General features: G+C 42.3%; 1 protein-coding gene and 1 long non-coding RNA gene across 3 annotated transcripts in view; one reads left to right on the forward strand and one right to left on the reverse strand.

Moving 5' to 3' along the window:
• Mesr6 (misexpression suppressor of ras 6) overlaps positions 1-17699 on the forward strand; it is a 482514-nt gene that overhangs the window by 173035 nt on the left and 291780 nt on the right. The gene's annotated exons all lie outside the window — the stretch shown is intronic.
• On the reverse strand, positions 673-9691 carry LOC139109013 (uncharacterized). 2 transcript variants are annotated; one of them, XR_011546768.1, is made up of 3 exons: positions 6483-9691; positions 944-1062; positions 673-797 (listed from the first exon to the last, which is right to left on the reverse strand). It is a non-coding gene; the product is annotated as an uncharacterized lncRNA (long non-coding RNA). The 2 variants fall into 2 exon arrangements; XR_011546766.1 differs by lacking the exon at positions 6483-9691 and having other exon boundaries at positions 944-1521.

The following is a 17699-nucleotide window of genomic DNA, read 5'->3' on the forward strand; positions in this document are numbered from 1 at the left end:
AATACACGACAAGTTTGCTACCAATAAGCGTACCTTGAATTCTCATCAGGTTTGAATATACGATTCTCGCTGTAAAGAACTAAAGACAGCGGTTGGCCTTTTATCGACCGTTAAATCTTTCTCCGCGCCTTACGCCCATCGAGGGATCAATAATAATTTGTCAATGCACCGATAAAGAGAATCGGCGCATTCCTAGTTTAAAGATCTCGGTATTGATAATCGCGGCGGCGTAGAAAATAATCTATCCCGTCTATCGCCGGAATGCCAGAAATTTGAAGAGACATGTAACGTCGTAAAATCCACCGCGCATCGGAATAAAAACCGAGCCCCTCCCCGGTTTATGAGGATCCTGTTTAGCGTCCGATTCTACGGGCGGATCTTCCGGCTGCCGATCGAAGATATCGCGCCAAGTCGTTTGATGGCACGGTCACTCGCTATAAAACAGTACGTTCTCAAACCGGGCATGTAAAATAAATCGTAGGACGTCTCTCTTTTTTTTTCTTTTTTTTTTATGGAACGATAATATTCGGATTCAATGCGATATCGGTTGCGTGGGACGTAAAACTTTTATAATCTCCGTGAATTATAACACCGTGAATTCAAAAATTAATAATTTCCATCAAAGTCAATATTAATGCAGCATATTTGTTATACTGAAAGGAACCGTGCGCATGCTAACAGACCCCAATTACTAACTACACAAGAAAAAAGTCATGCAACTCACCAATCTGCATGAGCTTCAACGGAGTTGTAGAATTCTGCCTTTCGATGACGGCGGTGAATACAGCTACGTTGATCTGTAACAAAAAAAAATATATATAATTTAATTTTAGAAATGCTACAAATATTAAATCTTCAAAAAATAATAAAATAATAAAATAATTAAAAATAAAGTTTTCTATCACGACAAGCCACTTGTGCGTTTCAAAAGAGTGATTCTTACCTCTGGGGTTGCTCCGTTGATGCACGATGCCTTTCCGAGGCCTCCTCCTCCTCTCAGAATATCATACTTCTTATCAAAATAACTTGCTTCCTTTCAGAGACTGATCTCGCACTGGTCACCTGTAACAAAAGCCCAGACAATTAATTAAAATTATGCGAGTCTGTATAACACTTTGCCTCAGAGAATCATGATTCGTGCTTATTCTACTTTACTTTCCCGGTTACCTGTCCGTCTCTCTTTATCTCTCTTTCTCTCATCTCTATACAATTCAACGCGTTATAAAAACCTTTATATGCCGAATGTTTAGTCGGCGCGTTAGGGTCTTCTATCACTCCTCCCCCGTGGCCGAATACTTTACAACTACCACCACATCGGATATGAGCAAAGTTTCGTCCAAGTTCAAGCGTGGAACTTTTCAAGTTCCTTTACTGCCCTTCCCTTCTACGCCGACCATCCAACAGAGAGATTTTAAGATTAGAAGTTTTGGCGACAGGTTTTAATTCAAAAGTGTAATAAATATCCGCGTAATTAAATTGCTAGGGTTAATCGTTCCTCTCTTAACTATAACACGTCTAGTTTTTACGAAATAAATCCATGCACAGTTTCTATTTGATACGTAATTACAGTTATAAAATTAAAGCAGAAAAAAAAAAAATTAAAAACATAAAACGTTTGTTAAATTGAGAATTGTTTCAAATAATATTTTTGCAAATTAAAAAGGAATCTTTTCTTAAAAATTTATTACGTAGATGTTTACGTGAATGAGCAGCAGTACAAATATGATACCCTTGTGGGGTACATATATATTAGAAATTAAACGTTTCCCATAATTTCTTGACTCGATTTCCGCTCGACTTCCCATATATTCTACAAACACGTCGCGTTATTTCATCGAGTGTATTAGATTCAACAAAGATAAGAGCCATGTGTGAACATAGTGAGCTAAAAGATTACCGGACAAATTGTTAATTTATTCACTGTGCACGCTCCCCGTGGCTCGAGACGTGGACGGCGGCGGACACGTGATCTCAAAAGGTTACGACGCTGGATTAGATTGTCTAATGGTTGGCGGAATCGTGCCTCGGGGCGCGAAAACGATATCGTCGTTAATATTAATTCATTGTAGCGCGGCGTGCTCAAGCTCGGGAAATTTGCATTCCGTTCTGGTATCAGGAAATCGTTGTTGGCGCATGCAGAAATAATCGTCACGTACTAATGGCAGCTATCAACTACGTATCCCAGGCATATCCTCATGGATAGCAGCAACAGGTACGAATGGAGGAAATCGAACTTGAATATCGATTACGCATCCTTATTTTGTATCCCTAATATATATTCCATTTTGTACAAACGTGGTTACATTTAATTGAAATCAAACCGCGGTACGAAATACCTCCGCACGTCTCTCACACTTTTATTACATCCATAAATAGATACTTTATTAAGACACAAAGTAATTGAACTGCACCTAACTGCGCTAAGACACCGTGGTTGTAAAATTATTCTTGGAAAATCCCGTATGATTTAACATCCATTTAAATATGAAATTTGATTTTAAATAATATACATTTCGTAATGATGTTTACTTCAATTAAAATATTCATAGGTATATTTAAAGTCTCGTTAATTTTTTTTAAAACGTAATAAAAAAAAGGAAAAATTATGCAGACTAATTTTTATGGAAAATCAGTTTTAAAAGCAATAAATTTCGCGCGGACTGAATGGTAATACTTTTGTTGACGATATCAAAAAGAAAAATAAGAAAAATTAAATTAATTTATTTTAATGGCGCGGTTAGACTTGGCCGTATAACGGGAGGTATGAAGAAGTCGCTATTAAATTTAAGATTTTGTTTTTTTCTTACTTCTATGCTTTACTGCATGCTATCACAGCATTTCTCCCTCTGACATTTCCGATGCATTCCGATACGTTCTGTATTATTAGCACGAAGTATACTCGGCAGTTGCCGTGCCTTTAAGCCGCTATTCGCATCGGGAATAACGTGGAGCCGCGGTACGTCGGTTATGGTAATGCATCGCTGTTTAACATATACGGCACCAGCGGAGCCGGCACGTATAACAACGGCTTTATCATTAAAGGTAACACATTTCGTCCCGACCCGTACACGCCAATCGTACCGGCGAGCCGGCCGAGTAACGCATTCATCGTTATGCCCGCACGAGAAATCGTATCCCGAGCCCGGGTAGGCGTACTCGCGGTGCTAAAGCTATCGTACCTGGCAACTGCAACTGCGCTAATGCAAAACGACTCAAATGTTTCCTAAGCACTCGGCCACTCGACGTAACTCGACGTAAACGAGACATTGCGCGCGGTTCTTCTGCATACTTCTGCTAATTCAACGAGATTCGAGATTCGACACGCACAGCGAAATCCTACAAAACGTATACTCGCGAGCACGGGCGTGTGCATATATGTGTGTTTTTTAATCCGCGAATACGAGAAAGCCCCGCGATTTCTACTCGACTTATCGTCAATTGCCTCTCAATCATCGCTCGCAACGGGAATAAACGATTAGGATCTTCCCCGACGAATTCTCGGCGGATACGGCTCGCACGCCCATCGCGTGCTTTTCATTGCGACGTATTTCTTTTCTTTTTTTTTTTTTTATTATTTTACGTCGTTTCCTATTCCTTCCCGGCGTCCGCTTTTACGAGCGATATTTTATGCGCGCTGCCGCGTGTAACGCTACGCCGGGCGCGTTGTCCGGCGCCTCGGCGCGCGCTTGACCGAACGGGTCTGGGGCATTAACAAGGGCAACAATATACGTGCCAAGTGTCCATTTTTGTGTGGATTAGCGCGAGGTGTAAACGACTCGAAGCACGCGCCGCGGCCGCTGCAGCGAACGCGTAATTAGTATTTTGCAAATTACACAGCCGGAGGTTCCGCACCTTGCACTCCGCGGTGTGGACAGGCCATAACTCCGGGGCGTTAACGAGCCAGTCCCGCGGCAGTTTCCATGGCTATTTGCATCGTGTCCTTACGAGGCTTTCTACCTCGCGCGTCCCGCCGTCTTCCCCCTCCCTTCTCACCCCGTCCTCCTCCGCCGTGCGTACGCGCGCTTTTATGACGCATCGGATGCTCCTAACGAAGTGATACTCGGCCGCTTTTAATTAATAGGACGGCTGGGCGTTGATCAAACGCTCCGGAGACGCTTGGTCGTGCTGTTTATCGAACAAACGAGCTTATTCAGTGCCACAGAAACTTGCGAGCGAGGTATCCACCGCGGGATGCTGGGCGCTCGCTTGTTAATGAAAGCATTATATTCGTTATATGCCGCGCGCCGGTATAATTTATGGAAATGGGAAATCGTTCATCGCGGAACTTCTTTAATCCTCGTTAGCGCTCTCTTTGCCGATTCATCCTAACGCAAAAACATGCCTTTGTACGCGCGGAGTATAATTTCAAAAGACTGCCCGCGAACGCTGAAACATTTTCCTATGCCCAGAGGACGGTTCTAATCGTCTAATCGCCTAATCGATTTTTAAAGAGCCCCCCGATACGCGAAACGAATCGGAGGTAGCGCGAAATGGCGGATAGCGCGTACTACGGGATTATCGTTTCGCGATTTTTTTTTTATTCCGGCCGATGATGGAGAACGTTTCTCCAGCATCTTCGTGACTGCGTATCGACGCAGATACGACATTTATCCATCCCGGCAATCAGAGTCACCGTCAGCGTATTAGCGTAGCTCGGTCGGTCCGCGGCGCGGATGTGCACGCGAGTCACGTACGCGCATTATACGCACTCGCACACGCACGGGCGCGGGCATTGCGTTTCTTCGCGAAGCGAAACCGCGTACAATAAACACGTGATTCACCGTCACGGTGGTGTTCGCGGGGCCAGCGCGTTCTCGTCGATCGAAAGCTCAAACAGAACCGCGATCGTAGATTCCCTCCCCCTGCCTCCCTCCACCGGAGGGCTAACCTTCGCGCTGTCACTTTCCGACCGCGTGCACGCATGGCTGCGTGGAGATGCAACTTTGTGTGGCGGACGACGCAAATGCGTGCGCAAATAATATACGCATACGAAGCTTGCCCGGCTACGAAATTGGCACCTTTCACGCCGCACCGGCAGAAACAGAGTGCATGGAACGCGGACGACGTACGTGTTTACACCGATACCCGTGTAATTATGGGTTTATTGAAAATGATGCATCGCCCCAACATATTTTCGCCTTTGTGGCGAATATCTTTCCCCCTTTGCGTTTGCGGGGAAAGTCGAGTATCGTCACGATGACTTTGCGGGGAATTGCGTGCGCGTTATACGAATATAATGATTTTCCTGCATACATTTCGCATCTCCTAAAATTCTAAAACTATTCCAGTCCAGTATTGATCACCGGAATACTTGACGATATTAGTGATAAGCGATTTAAGAAAAGATCGCAGTCGTTTTCATACTTTTTAACCCTGCCTGTTTAAGATTCTTTAAAAATAAAAATCAAATCCCGGATATTTAATATATTTAGAAATTAATCCGACGCGATTGTCTAACAGAAATAAACACGCCTCGCTTTTAGAACTTCGAAACAAACGGGAATGCCTTTTCTCTCGCGGCTAAAATCACGTGAAGGCTAAGCCGCGGAGACAAGCCGGGTCATACAGCCGGAAACCCGCGCAGTTTCCGGCTTTGATAATATCGCCAATGCACGGTCCTTACCGGCACCCTCGTTTCCCCCCTCGCGAACCGCGAAGCGGTCGGATACCACAAGAAGATAACGTACGCCGAAGCGTACGTATATCCGGCGGTTCACGCCTCGCGTGTGGGAACACGAATCGCCGAGCGTAGGTGTACCTTCCTCGTGGTCACTCTGCTCATAGGCATAGGCGAACGTCGTAGCTGAGAGGAGATGCGTCTCGCCGAGAAGGTTCGGGGGAGAGATAGATAGGACATTTAAAAAAAAAAAAAAAAATCGTAATCACAGGTAGGTACAAGCTACACGGCACCGCGTTCCGAGGATTAATGATTCGCGTCCGCGTCGTCGTTACGAACCGTGGAATCGTTTTCAACATTCTTTCGATCTCAAGACCTCAACTCCGCGCTTGATCTTCGTGCTTCGCCTCCCTTGTCCGTAACGGGTCGCGTTGTTCGGTAGATCGTTTGAAACGATTAGTCGTCCGAAGTTGCGTAAAGGTACGTAACGTTCCGATCGCGACGTGCTAGTGTTAAATGAGTCCGGTGGGTAGAAGAGCGATGTAAATTTCGAATATGAGGGACGAGAATTGCAGGCTTTTACGTACCCCGGCGTGTTTTCATTTCTTAATTGCATTTACGCGAAGGAACATTTTTGTATCTATTTTAATATTTTTCATGAGAAAAAGAAACGAGAGTATCTGATACCGAGATACTTTCTTCGAAACTTTGCATAGCAAACAGAAGAAATATAAATTAATTTACCGTCGTATTTTTAATATGTACAGAGCATTATTAAATTCGGGTATTAGCTAATTATAATTTTTTAAAATAAGAATTACAATTGAGTGATCTACGATTGATAGCGTGTTGCTGGTTTACTTACATTTGCAGCTTTCAGTTAGGTTGGAGTAGGTTATTTTCTGTAATTATCTTTCCGTCCGTCCTTCCTTCCTTCCTTCCTTCCTTCCTTCCTCCCGTGGCAGTATTATGAATTATCCTGAAGTGTTGTAGCACATCAAATCACTTGACATTATATCACACTGCTCTGTTTTTTTTTTTTATAATCGCTCGAGAGACGGACGACCGAAAGAACGACGGTGGATTATCGCGGCGACTTTTTACGATTGAAATTAAGAAGCGCGACGAACGATTATTTGTTGCATTAATTTGAGCTCTCGATATTCGAGCGTTGCTTACGTAAAACGAGATCACCTTTGATCCTGCGATTTATTTTCACCGGCGGAATGAACGACGTTGCGAGTTTGCACCAAAGGCGAATGAGACGGGCCGCGATACGAAATGTTCCCAGCGCACTTAATTATTTGCTCGAAGCGGGATGAGAATCCTGGCCGCAACGAAGAAGACGGCGAGGTGCAGGCACACTCTCCGACAATGGCAAATCGCCGGAATCCGCTGAACATCGCTGAAGGAGATGGCGAGTGAAGCGGGTCGGTAACTTAGGACGCGTGGCGCTCTTCATACCGAACGCTCCGTGCCCTCCGTCCGTGACGTCATCTTGAGATCTTGCCTTTCCGAAGCACTTTTTTGAGGCCCGAAACGAGGCACAGAACGATGATTGAAATAACAAAGGAGTGCAGAGGATGATTGTTCGTTACCGAATTGACGACGTCGACACGTATTCGAATGCGAGATTATCCTATTCGCGGTCGAAAATACGCGAATTCGCGGAGTGATTAGCGACACGTCCGCGCTCCCGCGACTCTGCAATTAGACTGACTGTTTGAGATTTCGGCCGTTAGAGAGAAAGAGACAACCGCATAGAAAAAGTGAGACAGTCGATGCAACTCGATCGCTGATTAGTCGCTGCTCGTCTTGCAAAGATGGTTGACTGAGTTCGTGTTAATTATCAAAAAATATTCGCGACGCTAATCTGCGACTTTTAAACTTTCGACTACGAGCGAAAGAACCAAGGCGGTTAATAACCATCGTTTCTCATGCCTCACCTCCTATCGCACCCCCCTACCGCACTCCACCGTAGGTTCGATCGTCAACAGAACACTGTTCTCGCGAAAACAGAAAATAGAGTCCGCGTCGTTTTCGCGATTTCGAACAACCGTAACACGAATTTTTCTATAGATAGGATTTAGATATTCGAGAAATGCGTTCGAGATGGTAGTCAATAAGGTCGCAATCGCACTTTAACTCGGGAAAGCGTGTTCCTTGTTAATTCTCTATTTGTAAACAGTACGCGCTGCTCCGTTTCTGCTGCGGAAAGTTCTCGCTGGTTCACCTGTTTTGACGCGTAAACCTACTTGAAACTCAACTTGACAACTTAAATCACTAGAATGTCGTCTCAAGCATAGGTTGCAACGACTGGGAATAATGCGTGCTGTCATCCCCGAGTTTCGTGGAAGCTATCGCGCGAGAGAAGTCGCTTTGTGGACGGCGTCTCTTAAGTTTCTGCCGTACCGAAGTCACGTTCGTGGCGGTAGGTGGAAGACGAAGGGGAGAAGAAAACGCACAATCGATTTGCTTCGAGCGATTCTGGCGAGCCCGATAGTCCAGGCGAACTTCCTAGACGCATGAGCGGACTTGCTCGTCGTCGTGCAGCCGCGCTTGTCGTGGCCCGATCGATCGATCGATCGCCGTGGAAGGTCGAGAGGTGGCCGAGCGAAACGAGAGGATTCTTGGGTAGAAAAGAGGATTTGGAATTTATGAGCCGCGCGATACCAACGCAGCCACGATCGCTTTGAACGCGGCTTGTTGGGTCGAAACGGTCGGATATTTTTCTAGCTACACGTCGTGGTGATAAGGAACGCAGATAGCGACCGAGAATCGACGAACGTATGTTCTTTTTTTTTTTTCTTTTTTACAATCGTTTTACGAATGGTCTTCGATCGCGACTCGCGATATTCTGCAGCTGATCGTAACTGTTTTTTAATTAATTAAGTGCGCCATTAATGAAATATATCGCAAAAAGATTTGATAGGAAACATTGAATAAAAAGTAAAATAGAAAAAAAATCTATATGGCAAATACAATAACACGTCAGATGGAAATAATATCGCTATTAAATAAAAAAAAAAATTAAAAATACATCTTGAAAGCATGAAAAATTACTAGTCAATTCTTATTAATGATCCAGCGAGATGCAGTTAGCTAATAACTATAAATGTCAATTTGGAGAGTTGTAAATTCGTAGCTTTATATCTTTCTCTATTCGTGGTAAGAACTGGCCTTCCACCGCCGCGAGTGGCATACCAACTGAATCCTAATCCCCTTTTCATGCTCTTGCTATTTGTTTCATTGCTTTAATTTTTTTTTTCCTTCCCCGTGACCATCCACCATGCTATGGCATCGGCAAAATCGTACGCACCGGCGCAAAACGAAACTGATCCTAAGCTATGTTAAAACTTCTTACTTCAAAGCAACAGATAAATTTGTAACTGTCGAGTTAAAATCACGCAAATGCTATAACGGAATATGATCCTCGGCATTTTTTTTTTTTCTCTTTGACCTATCAATATTACCATGCAAACTACATGGCGTTATGCAATTTATTCCAAGCCTGTGTTACATACTAATAAGTAATTGAATATGTTAAGCGAATGCCGGAGTTTCTTCAAAATAGGAAAAGTACAAGAAGTCCGAAAGATTGTTCTGCGTTTCTGTACGATTTTGTACCGGTTCTATCGAACTTGCACTTTGTATTTAAATGCCACGGACAAATGCGGAATGGAATAAAATCTAGCAGTTCAACATTCGCGTGCAATTTATCCGAAATTCAATGTTATCGAAGATAATCGTCGGCGTTCTACCAGCGGAGAGTTTTACAAGTCCAAGGTACTTGCTACGATGTTTCAACTGTAACCGATAATGAAACGGCTGAGAAGCGAGTTAATTCTCGCGGCTCGATAAACTTTGATTTCTATTTAATGTAACCTACCTAGCGTTAAACATTTGTACTGCGACGGCATTCGTAACACAAACGCACAGCCGGCTTTGGGTGCTCGGAGCGGATATTGCGGTCGTATTTCCACGGGACAACGGAAGCAATTTTCCCGCGATTCACCCCGCAATATCTCGCGCCTTCTGCAACGTCGTTCTTCCATCCCACGGTGAATTATTGCGTTCACGTACTTGGCTTGTTTGCCGCTATCACGTGGCTACCGTCCAGTCTGCAATTAACGTTACTAGCGGCGGCGCATCCCGACGACGGCGGTGCCTCACGTAGGTGGCGTTAAAACGGCGCGAAAAGGGCGGATACGACAGGTGGTGCAACAGCTGTGAATCCGCGGAAAAGGCGAGAGGCAGTTAATCTCTGGTTCGATACGCCCACGTGACCTCTGTGGCGTGGAAGGTGCACGATCTTCACGCACGGTATCCGGCGCGGTTTGCTTCGCCCTTCCTTGCGATCGGTGACTTTGCCTATTTCAGACCCGTCGTTATCGCACTCGTTACACGACGACAGCCTGATGCCTCTCCTGGACCACGACGTGCCTCGAAACGATGATGGAACGGGAAAGATAAACGTGGCCGCGCGTAAGACTAACTAAACGCGTAAAAAATCCACGCCCGATACGATCGGCGGGGTGGGTTTATTGTGCGTTTATCGGTACTATCCGAGTGCCTGTCGTTAGAAACCGGTCAACGCCGATGCCGCATTCGTTACCCTTTGAACCGAATGATCGTTCGGTTTTATTCAGATCTGACTGTTATATCACCGTGGCGTTAATTCGCCTGTAACCGGCTGGCGGGGGCCTCTTTAGATCCAAGTCGATTTTATTCGCATTACGGGATCGGTCGGCGCGTATATCCTGCGATTGAATCCGCGTCAGATTCGCACACGTTGACGTAATCGTTGCAGCAGCAACGCGGAATCCGAAATCGAGCAAGAAAAAGTAAAGGTGAGGCGAGAAAAAGGAAGAGACGGAGACCGATGCCCCGGAGGCCGGGAGAAGGCCTTTTGTTTTTGTTTTTTTTTTCCTTTCTTTTTTTTCGTACCGGCAACAAATCTTGCCTGCCATATCGGCGATGTGCTCCGGTCTTATCTCGACTCGCGCGTATGAAGAACCGTTCGCGCCCGAAAACGTCGAACTTCAATTACCGAGCACGGAAGCGGTTATAAGATGGTATCGCCGCGCTCTTCGATGCATCGCGGCATAAATCGCTCATCTTTACCCGCCGGTGGAGGTGCCGAGGATGTGTACAGGGCTCTCGTTGCCACGATGCTAATAAATACCGGGCCGATAGACCGGCGCGCGGCGTGTTCGAGAGGAAGAAGAGGAAAAAAAAAGGGAAAAAAAATTAATAAAAAAAAAAAGAAGGAAAAAAAGAGAACTCGGCGACCGGTGGTCTGACAAGTGTTGGCCGTCCGGCGCGATTCGCGCCCACCGCCCACACCGGACAATAAATACGCCGCGCGCGGTATCTCGAATTATTAAGGAATAATGACGCCATTTGTAACCGGCGTGAGGAGAAGTGGCGAAGAGAAGAGGCACGGTCGCGCGCACGCGAAGAGGGGCACGAAGCGCGGTGGCGGCCTGACGCGCGGATGGAAAAACGCGAGGGGCGAGATGAAGAGCGCGCGGCGGTATTATTGCTGATTGAAATTCTTCGTGGCTTGAGTTGACTTGCCGCGTGCACCAGCAGATTGCGCGATTAGTTTACGTTTCCTTCGTGGCAGCGCGCCAACCGCTCCGGCTTTTTTTCCTCACCGTCTCTCGCGATTCTTGCTTGCCTGCCTGCCGATCTTGCCACTCTGGATCGGCCGTCGCGTTTCGATCAGGGTTTGATTATTTCCGTACGGTTTTATTAAACGCTATGTAGAAGTACGTACGTTGCGCTCGATAGTATATATTCCGTTTAAAAAAATTTTTTTTTTTACCGTCCTTTTTATTAATCGTTAATAGTTAACGTTTATAATTATTCTAAGGCCCGGTTTCACCAAGTTAAATCTAATCGGTCGGTTAATTTTCAGAGTCGCAACTGATGTTTTATGAAACTGATGTATTTTTGACATCGTGCCCGGCAGTTGCAACCCCGAAAGCTAACCGACTGATTAAATTAACTCGCGTTGGTCAAGCCGGGTCTAAATTATATGCTCGTTTGCGTCGATTCGTGATTCATAGACAACCGCTGGTTTATTATTTTTATATCGATTTTTACGGGAATTGTTCTCGGGGACATTGATACTTGTAAGAACCAGGCAGATTATACCGGAACACGTGTGTCAGAAACCAGAAGAATCACCGAGTTTCTAACACAAGATTATCTCCCTTCCCTTGATTGCGTTGGCGTTAGTTGTTCGATATGTACTTACGTCGCAGTTGCAGCGTGAAGGTTGCATTTTTAAGTGACTGCATCATCCTATTGACACTCGCTGTTCGATGGTTAAGGATATCTGCAACAATTTTAAAAACTTCGTTAGTAAGAAATTTTGCTGTAGTGGTTTTTGCGAATATTATAACCTACGCTATTCTTCGATAAAAAAAAATTGTATAAAAAAAAAAAAAATTAAAGGAACAGATAAGATTTTACGTTTTATCTAGAATAAAAAATTAAATTCATCATTCGCGTTTTACGACATAAAGAGATTAATAATACTTGCCAGACTCTAGAAATTTTTATGACATATATAAATGTTGAGGTCGCAATTTTATTTAATCTACTTATCATGAAGGCCTGATTGCTTATAAAACAAGTTTGTATATTAATTCTTGACGCTACCGATTTTCTCCGGGGCTATAAAGGCAAAATTATTATCGTATACCTTAAGGGCAATATATAGGCATTCCGGTATATTTCATATCCTCCAATTAAAGAGATGTCGTATTTAAACCTTACCAGAGTAAAATAAAAATTGATATGAAATCGTGAATGTTTATTTTAAGAAGAGTTTGATGTTTTCCCTTCACGCCCACACGGATACGTTAATGATTCACAGGAAATATATTTTATGAGTTGTAATAAAGTATACTTAGAGGTAGGAAACGTCTAGGAGTGATTTATAGCGCAGTCGTAGAGAATTTCTTGCGATGGAGTAACTACGTTTGTATAGGATTATGAAAAAAAAAAAAAAAAAAAATTAATACCTCGCCGGTACGACACACATTTTGATAAACCTTTTACCTTTTGTCGGCAGTGTTACGAAAACAAATTACGTCGCCGATGTTTTGTGTGCGTAAGAAAATTGTTTCGGTTATGGTTTGGGTGAAAATGCATTTTACGATTGCAATTATTTTACAGTCGATATATAAATGGAGATATGATATTATTACAAATAACTAAACTGAAGAAAAATAATGTATCGAGATGGAGAGATCGTTGTATTTATTGTCGAGAAAAATATTAAAAACTGGGGAACTTTACTAGCGATTTAGTTGTCGAAATAGGGATTTCGAACGGGAAGACACGTAAAAAATAAAATAAGCGCGCGGTTGTTTAGATGCAGTATTTAACCGCAACCGCAGGGAAAGGTGTTTGTCGTCAGCCTTGGTGGGCCCCTAAGAATCGGGCCCGCATTGTTGGTAGGTGCAACGCCTGTCGCTGGGCTCTGATTCATTGCCGCGCCTTGCAATTCATCATTCCAGTTCTCGTGTCCCGGCATCATTGCGCCTTCCCTCCCCTGTGCAAGTTACTCGCGCCCAATGGTAATCACCCGGAGCCTTCCTTTCTCGCATACCTCTCTTCTTATTTTACGCGTAGCTAAGCTCTTTTTATAATTATTCGATTGTCGAATAATGCGTATTTTCCAAAAATTTTCCCCCTTTTTTCTAAATTTATGTATACCCCTCTGTAACATATATTTATTAACGTAATAATAAATTTTTGATCAATGTTCTTCGTATTACAATTTATTATGCTAATACGCAAAATAGAACTCGTGAAATCGCTCTCTAGAGGGGTGTACTTTTCTAGACAACATTTCCACGTCGCTAATCCGCTCGATCATTCTCCACGCAGAAATGGAGCTACAAATTGGAGAGCGAGGTATACTGTAGGCGTGAGGTACTACAAGGACGGGAAGGACGTGATATACCGTTATCCCTCTGCCGTTTAAACGGACACGCGCACGGATCTTGATAATAACTCCGAACGAAGAAAATGAGGGGCGGCAGAAGGAGGTCGAGGAGATAGGATCGCGCGCGTTGCGCCTTCTTCTCTGATCGAGACGCGAACGGGCGCGATAAGTTGAGTTTTTCGCGGGCACACGATGGACATACCTCTTAATGAACGATAAAAAGCACTTCGTAAAAATGACGGGGGTCTTTTAATAATGACTTGGCGATAATTAATAACGGCAGGAAAGCGGCGCGCAAAGAGGATTTCGGCCCCGTTTGACGGGGCATTTCTTTCCAGCCTTGTCTCCCATTCGCAAAAAGGCACCGGGCACTGCGAAATCAACCGAACTCTGTACTTAAATCAAATGACGAAAAGGTTTCGGTGCGTAAAAGCCTATAATGGCTAAATGGATTAATCGCAATTAACGACGATGAAAAAAGAAAAAATTGTACAAAAGGAAATAAGCCTACATGTGATACCAGATCCCTTCTGAAGTAAAAAAAGAATCGTAAAGCCTGAGATGAAAAATAGTACAAGAAAATGAATGAAATAAATCTGCTAGAGAAATTATTAATTAACGAAGGAATCGTATGTTCAACGATGAGATATATTATTACAAATGAATACTTCAATATAATAATGATCCTGTCTTATTCAGTTTCCGTTAGATGAAAGAAACTCTTCAATTTTTCCATTGTTATAATTGTCAAATGATACGCGAAGAATTCATTTTTATCCTTATTTGTAATAATTACTGAGCCACGTTCGATAATATTATTACCGGTAATATAATAGCAGGTGTAATAAAATTTTGCATTACTGTTTTTCAAGACAAAGTTTAGAAAAAATGTTTCTATTCTTTTTTAGTTTAACATCTGTTATTTAAATTTGGTAAAAATATTTTTATTGAAAGAATGATAACTGTAATTCAATCATTTAAAAAGCCGTGTTGGATAAAATCGAACTTATTGTTGCCTTTTTTCTGTTGTCATGTATATTATATTAATTGAAAATAATTGTAAAACAATATGCCGCTATCGCCAATAAAGATCACACGAATTATAAGTTGAAAAATTTATCATGCGTCCCTGGAACTTTCGTTTCCGTTTCTCTCTTCTAAGCCGAATACGCGGCGGTCACGTATTCATGGTTGCCACAGTCTCTTCCGGTCGTGTTATTTTTCCGCAGACAGAAAAAGTGCAAAAGGCCTTCGAGTTGCGGGGTACTTTACCCGGCCGGAGATTAAGCGTGGGCAACTTCATGAAGAGAGATTAAAACTGTTGAAATTAATTCGCGTAATTGCAGATGAAGTTCAGCTCTGTATTCGCTGATGCCAAATAAACGTTTTTCTCTCGAGATTCTTAATCCAGCGACGTTTCTTTAATCGAATTTGAATTCGGAATACTTATACAAAATTGTAATCTTTTAGAAAAGGAATTTACTCGTAGATTTATGAAAAATAAAATAAAAAATAAAAAATCTATTAGCGACAAGTAATGCGGTCGATCGAATATTGTGTTTCTTAATAAATTGAAATATAAATACATTCGTAACTGTAATATAAAAAAATGTAATAATTAAAGTTTTTTTTTTTTTTTGAATTAATATTCAATATTAATTTTTATAAATATTATGTTATTTAATTATCTTACACTATAAGCATATTTTATGTATAATATGCTGAGAATGTAAAGCTTTCAGACTGTATCATTCTCCGCTTTTTGTCCCTGCAGACAGACGATACTCGAGTAGATTCCAGCTTGAGCAAACTCTGAGCTTGTCTGTCTCCTCGTATTAATTAATTAACGTTCTCTTAATTAAATCGCCCTGCTAGACGGTGAGGAGAACGACCGCACTTATTTTGTCGCTCTCAAATGTTCTTGAAACGTTCGGTGACGTCTCACTTACTTAATTTTTCTATCGCTTTGTTATTCATTTTTATTTTATGAGCAGCTGCAAAATTTTATTACAGTAAAAAAAAAATTTCTATTGTTCACGTTAAAACTAGTGGTATTTTAAATATTAAAAAATATTTTTAAGCGACTTGGCAAATTATTTTTTCAGCGAACGAAACACTTAACCTCGAGATAAATATTCGTTTTTCGCAAGAAGTGATAAGAAGCAATATAAAAAAGTAGTAGCAATATCCGTCTAACACATTACATCCGCCGACTGTCGTCGATTATTATTTTTTTTTTTACATTCGATTTTTAAACATTGCATGGCAATACATTTATCTCGTATCTCATTCTCTCTTTTTTTTCTCATCGGTACTACCTCGATAAGGCTCTTCCTCTAGATGTGTCACGCAATTTGTATCTATGGTTCTTCATTCAATTCTCTGGTATCTCAAATCGTTTCACGGAATGGGGAGGGAGGAGGAGAGAGAAATGCAACGGAATCTTGCCAGATGAAGAGAGAAAAGGAGATGCGAGGCGCAGAAGTTGGAGAGACAGTGCCGAGACATGAATTATTCTCAGCGCTTGTTGTCTAGTTGTTCAAGACGTGTTTCCCACGCCAACTCATAACGCGTTATCAATTATTAATTGCTTTACTGGAACGTAAGTTCTCCGGGCTGGTCGAGACCAGAGACAACAAAAGACGCCGGACAGGCGTGTTAGCACTGGTCAGCGCAACGCGCCGCTCATACAAGATACATTTCACGTGTAATCGATGTTGCGAGCATTTCGTTGTAGATATACGAGAGCGCGTCGATTGAGGGGACATCGATTGTCCTGATTCCAAGAAAGTCAGCGCGACGGTAAATTACGGCAGCGCAAGGCCCTATAAATCTCGATAAACGATGGAAAAGCAGACGTCTCTAGTTGGTTCTCTAGTAATTATCTGTCGGCGATGAACGGAGAGTTCTTCTCCCATGATGGACGTAATTTGTTAAATATGACAAAGCCATGTGGAATTCGAAACATACGCGCACAACGGCTATTACGAATACGGATCATTACGATTTTAATTAATTAATTTGCTGTTGGGAATATTTAATTATTGATTGACGCGATGATTGTTAAAAATTGCTGACAAAAGTGTCGTTGGAGATGCGATGATTATCAACTTACAATTAAAACGAGCGCTAATATTGAATTAATTTAAAAAAGAAAGAAGTATGCCGGAATAAATATTGAAAAGTTTTAACGCAACAATAATTATTCTAAAATATGCAAACGTAAATGAGTTAATAATGAAAAGTATTATTATTGTATGATATAAATTTATAATTCGCACGGGATAGTTTTTACTGTTTCTTTTTTCATTATTATGTCGTAATAATTTTCTCAATACTATTAAATGTCATTGCCATTTGAAAATTGACAAATCACTTTATGCGCGTTTTATTTGATGAGTTACGCAGCGAACTGATCGACGGTGCGAACATCTACTTTGACACATTCGTAACAATAATTTAGGTGAAAATTACTCGGGCTAAGTAGAGACGTGTTTATTTATATGTTCTGTAGGATATGCATGTACGCATCCGGCGTACTCGAGGGCCCGGGTAATAATCCATCATTTATATTAATTGCACTCTGTGGTACGTCCTGCTTCTGCATAAATGATATCGTTGTATTTGCCGTGGCACGGTGTTGCCACTGGCTCGTGCTCTTCATAAATTCTAATTAAGTTCACACAATCGACCCCCAGAATCATACGGGCTGTGCTTTTGTCATTTCGTACGAAGGATCTATGGCCGGGACTTTCAGCTAAGCTTTCAACGTCGCGGTGGATTTTACGGATGAATTTTGCTAAAAAGACTCGAGAAGATTATAATCACACGCGCACGATAGATTTTGCTTTTAGTGTTCATTGCAGAACAGTTTAAATATTCCTAAAATAATTCTTTTTTTTTTTCTTTGTTTTTTTTGTAATAAAAAGTGTTAGGGGTATTATTAACGAGATTTGTTTCACGGCGAGTATGCTGCGCGTATAATGTTTGTCTTGATCTGTATACAATGTTTGCGCACGGCTCGTTAAAACATTTCGTTGTATCGCATTCGTGCAGCTGTATGTACAAGCGTTACAATTAGTTGCTCGGCGTTAGCATTATATCTCACGCGGCGTA

Source organism: Cardiocondyla obscurior, linkage group LG02 (assembly GCF_019399895.1).
Source record: "Cardiocondyla obscurior isolate alpha-2009 linkage group LG02, Cobs3.1, whole genome shotgun sequence".
NCBI lineage: Eukaryota > Metazoa > Arthropoda > Insecta > Hymenoptera > Formicidae > Cardiocondyla > Cardiocondyla obscurior.